We start from the raw sequence: 6,000 nt of genomic DNA, 5'->3' as shown, positions 1-6,000 counted from the left end.
CGTATCAGAAATATAAATAATCTAGAAATGAGTTAACACTCCTAATTTTAGGAGTGATATTATTGGCCTCTTGTGTGAGCTAGACTATGAAATGCGTGGTCGCACTCAAATATTGATTTGTTGTGATAGTCTACTCACTGATCAAGAAAACATGGATTAAACTATGATGAGGATGACACATAACATGACTCTAGTTTAATCTATAATATGTATTAAAGGGATTGTATTACATTATATATTATTCACGAAAGGTTTAATCGATCGTCGATTTAATTATTATTACATAGGTAGCAATGATGTATTATTACATGCCGCTCATTGTTTACAATTTTAAATTAGATTTAAAATTCGTTGCCAACATAGTAATAACCTATAGGGTCACACACAAAGAATGCTTTAAGGATTATTTTAATTTAAACTGGATTTAAATTAAATTAAAGTAGTTCAGATGATTTATAATACTAATTAAGTTTGACATAATTAATTAGATAAATGATGATATTCAAATTTACTAATATTAATTTTGAAATTTATTTGTTAAATAATTAAGTGAGACTTAATTATAAAACAAATAGGAATTCTGAATTAATAATAACTCCTAATTAGTTAAGAGTTATAATTCATTTTTATACCCTCTATATAATATCTCTTGTGTGGCTGGTTTTGGTTGCAAGATTTTTTCTAAAACCCTAGCCACCAAGAGAGAAGATGGAGAGAGAGTAAGAAGAAACGATTTTTGTGCTAGTACACATTCAATCCTTGCGTTCAAGCAATCGTATGGATACCGATAGAGCGCAGATCGCGAGAGCGGGATGCATGGTGATTGAACAAGCTTTGGATCTCCATTAGTCAACCAATTTGTAAAGCTTCTTAAGGTAAATAATCGAATCTACAAATTGAATTTCTATTTTTGACATGAATCATGCGGTGGGTTTCAAAAATTCTGGTTTTCCATATTTTTAATTACAGTTTCCGTTGTGTTTTATACCTCAAAACCCTTCAGATATAACTAACTACAGAGGTATCAATGGCTCAATCCTATATTTGACTGTTAGTAGGTCATATATCATGTATGCTACCTGTATGTGTGCAAGGTTCCAAGTTGATCCAAGGAAACCACATCTTATAGTTGTGAAAAGGATTTTTAAATATCTTAAGGGCACCATGAATCTTTGTTTGTGGTATCCAAGAGATTCAGACTTTAAGGTGTTAGGACACTCATATGCTGATTTTTCAGAATGTAAAATAGACAGGAAAAGCACTTATGGAAGCTGCCAATTTCTTGGAGGCGTATTAGTTTCTTGGTTTAGCAAGAAACAAAAGTCAATTTCCACTTCTACTATAGAAGCTGAGTACATTGTTATAGGAAGCTGTTGTGCACAGATATTTTCGATGAAGAATCAATTACTGGATTATGGGTAATATTTAAAGATTCCAATATATTATGATAATCAAAGTGCTTTGCAATAACAGTATATCCAGTACAACCCTCAATGACCAAGCACATCTGTATAAGGTATCATACATAAGTGAACGTGTGATGGAGGGCACAGTGGAATTGCACTTTGTGCCTACAGATCAGCAATTAGCAGATATATTTACCAAATCACTTTATGAAGCCACTTTTACAAGACTGGTGAATGAGTTGGGAATGATCTCAAGATTTTTCTCAAATGCTGATGAATAAGTTACTCTCTGTGACAGGCATAATTGATCATAGTTTGGTATTTATTTAATAGAATTAGTATTACTTAAATACTAATATGTGTATTAAACATTGATATCGGTTCTACATGCCTTAATTATATTTGAATGGAGTGTTAAATTCTGACAATTTTACATTCTACTGTACTTTACATGAATAAACTTTGACAATAGGATTAAATATTGTTAGGAGCAATCGATAATATCAAGCAGAAACTATCAGAAGTTTTTATCAGAACTTACATCGACGGATGATGATGATTACATCGACGGATGATGATGATTACATTGACGGATGATGATGAGATCGACGGATGTTGATAATCAACGGATAAAGATATGAACGGATGATGATGTGAACGGATGAGGAAATCAGTATTTATCACATCAGTTGATCTTTGAGAAGGAAAAGGAAACATGAACTCAAGCCGGTGAAGGACTTTATCTCAGAAGCGATTGTATAGGTTTCCTTGTTGTTAATAGAATATGATTTTTATATACATTGGTAGATGTACTCTGTATAAAGCACAGATTAGGTTCATGTTATAAGCATTGCGACATTGTTATATCTTTCGCATAACCTAGCAGCTCTCGAGGATATTTGTTTATCCTTTCGAGAGAATACATTTGTAATAAGTTTTTATTAGTTAATATAAAAACCGTCGATTCTGTTGAAGCTTTGTTGAATTGATTGTATTAACTGTATTCACCCCCCCCCCCTTCTACAGTTGATTAATGGCCTAACAATTGGTGTCAGAGCTTGCTGTTAACGTATAAACAGTTTAAGATCTGAGAATTAATCAATCATGTCAGACAAAGAAGAAGAAACAGAGGATCTGAATCCGAAGCCACCACCCCCAGCCACATCACAGATAAGCAGAAATATGAGTAGATATGAAGTAATCAAGGTGCCTATCCTGAAGATACATGAATATCCAATCTGGAAAGTCAGGATGGTCATGTGCTTGGAAGCCACGGATCCTGAATACGTAAGCAGGATCTATGATGGTTCTCATAGACTAATGAAGGTAGTTGTTTCGTTTGCAGGAGAACCAGAGAGGATGATAGACAAAGACATGAAGGACTACTCTCCTGAAGATATCTCATCTATCATGAAGGATGTTAAGGTCAGACACATCTTGTACAGCAGTCTTGATAGTGTTATGTCCAATATAGTAATTGGATGTAAGACAATAAAAGAGATATGGGATGCTTTAGAAGTAAAGTGTCAAAGTGTCAAGATACAACTGTTATCAAGAAGAATAGGAGGAAAGTACTTACTTAGGAATATGAACACTTTGACTCAAGGGACAATGAGTCCTTAATTGAGATCTATGACAGATTTCAGAAGTTGCTAAATGGCTTATCCCTTGTCAACAAAGAATATGATTTGGATGACTCAAACCTGAAGTTCCTACTTGCTCTCCCTAAAAAGTGGGACTATAAAGTCACATGAATAGGGATAACTATCAACTTGACATCACACCTCTAGATGAGATCTATGGAGTTCTAAAAACTCATGAACTAGAGATGGAGCAAAGAAGCAAGAGGAAAGGATCAAAAGCTAGACCAGTTGCACTCAAGGTTGAAGAGAAGCCAAAGGAGAAAAGCTAGAATGAAAAGCTACTCAAAAGGGAAAGCCATGATTGCAAAGTCAGATACTGAATCATCAAATTTTGATGAGGACTCAAATACTGATACTGAATCAGATACTGACAGTGATCAAAACAACAATGAAGATATAGAACAAATGGTTGCCCTACTGGTTAAAAGCTTCAAGAAGATGGTCTACAAGAACTTCAGGAAAGGGAGAAGATTTTCCAAAAAAGGCTCCAGTTCCTTAAACTTTGATAAGAGGAACAACAGGAGAAATACTGATGGGAAGGAATCAAGATCTGGAAAACTTGACAAGTTAAAAGATAGATGTTACAAATTGGACACTTTGCAGCTGACTGTAGAAAACCCAGAGCTGAGAAGAAACAAGCCTTGATCTCAAGGAAGAGAAACAGGGATGATTCATCAGATTCAAATGATGGAGTCAATTATGCTCTCATGGCAAAAGCTGATGTTGAGACTGACAATGCAGAATTAAAGGTACATTAGACTACTCTTGCTTTTGATAATGATGATATATATGAGTTAAGATTATTTCTTAAGTCTCTGCATGTTAGTTTTAGGGAACAAACCTTAGAGAATAATAGAATCAAGAGTGAAAACATGTGTTAAAGAAAATGAATGATCACCTAGAAACTGAGTTGCTTTCCATACTAGAAATTCAAAAAGAAGGAGATAATGTTGTTTATGTTAAGGAAAAACTTCTAGAAAAACATGCTTATCTAGAAAAGGAGCTAGAAAAAGAAAGAAAAATCATTAAACTTTGGACTAACTCAGGAAAATCAACTCAGTAAATTCTAGAGAATGGTTATTGGAGATTAGGATTAGGATATTCAGCAAGATCTAATTCTGATAAGAAAAGTGGAAAAGAAACTGAGATAACAAAACCAAAACTGATAGCAAGGTCAAAATGAACAAGGTTCAAATAAAGACCATTAAGTTTAATCCTAGGGATAATACTGTTAAGTCAATTTATGAGGAAGGTACTACCTCAGCACCTAGATCAAACTTAATTACTGAAAAGAGTGAACAAGTTCACATAAATTCAGTAAATATTGGTTCAATAACTCAGAAATAGCTTAAGCAAAAGCTGAAGGATCTACACATGAAATACAAGAGGAAAAGGTCTAGGAAAAAAGGAAGGGCAAGGTAGGTGTTAATAAGAATAAAAATTATGTAACCCCACCTAATGCACCTAGAAAGACCTGTTTAAATTGTGGTAGCACTAATCATCTTGCTAACTCTTGCAAGAAGAATAAAAAGATAAATATTGTTTCTTCCATATCAGAGTTTAGAAATAAAACAGTCAGATATAAACCAAAGAGTCCTTGTTTTCATTATGGAAGTGTTTGGCATTCTATTTATACATGTAAAGAGTATCACAGTTTGTATTATGATTATTATAAACTGGAACCCTCTTTAATTAAAGCAAAATTTGTTTCTGCATGTATAAATATTGATAGTAAGGATGTTAACATAAACTCTGATAAAAAGTCTTCTGCTGCATATGTTAACAAACTTAAAAAGGTCAAAGGATCCAAGAAGTCTGGGTCCTTAAAAACACTAACTGATTCAAATTACTAATTGCGGGGTGACAGGAGGAATGCTCTAGTCTTGGACAGTGGATGCTCAGGACATATGACTGATTATAAATCCCTGCTATCAGATTTTGAGGAGATGGCTGGCCCAAGCGTTCCTTATGGAGATGGCAACTTAGGAAAAATCTTGGGATATGGAAAAATAAAAGTTGGAAATGTCAACATTGAAAATGTAGCTCTAGTTGCAGGACTCAAGCATAATCTGATTAGTGTGAGTCAAATCTGTGATAGAGGTTACCATATCAACTTCTATGAGGAGCACTGTGAAATTGTCAGTAAGTCTGATGGCAAGATCACATTGACTGGTGTGAGACATAGTAGTTTATATGAAGCCAGGGTCTCCACAAGTATTGATAATTCAAAAGTTTGTCTACTGAGTAAAGCATCTGTGGAAGATAACTGGAACTGGCATAAAAGACTTTCTAACCTCAACTTCAACAATATCAATGAACTTGTGAGGAAAGATCTTGTTAGAGGATTGCCCGATACAGTTTTTACTCCTGATGGCTTATGTGACTCATGCTAGAAAGCCAAGCAAAGGAAAACTTCTTTCAAGAGTAAAACTGAATCCTCAATTCTTGAACCATATCATCTACTTCATGTTAATCTCTTTGGTCCACTTAATGTTATATTAATTGCCAAGAAGAGGTATGCACTCGTAATTGTTGATGAATATACAAGATACACATGAGTGTATTTTCTGTACACCAAGGATGAATCTCCATCCATTCTTCTTGATCATGTGAGGGAGCTGGAAAAAGGATCAACATACAAAGTGAAGATCATCAGAAGTGATAATGGAACTGAATTAAAGAACAGCTCTATGAAAGAGTTCTGCAAACTCAAGAGGATAAAACAAGATTTTTCTGCTCCTGGAACTCCACAACAAAATGGAGTTGTTGAAAGAAAGAATAGAACTCCGATAGAAGCTGCAAGAACCATGCTAGAGAAAGCAAGATTTCCTAACTACTTCTGGGCTGAGGCTATGCAAACTGGCTTGATTTACACAAAATGCAACATTGATCAACAAGCATGGAAAAACAATATTTGAGATAGTGAAGGGAAAGAAGCCAAATTTGAAGTT

The sequence above is a fragment of the Apium graveolens genome, chromosome 3 (genome assembly GCF_009905375.1).
Source record: "Apium graveolens cultivar Ventura chromosome 3, ASM990537v1, whole genome shotgun sequence".
Classification (NCBI taxonomy): domain Eukaryota; kingdom Viridiplantae; phylum Streptophyta; class Magnoliopsida; order Apiales; family Apiaceae; genus Apium; species Apium graveolens.
This window is presented reverse-complemented; position numbering follows the sequence as displayed.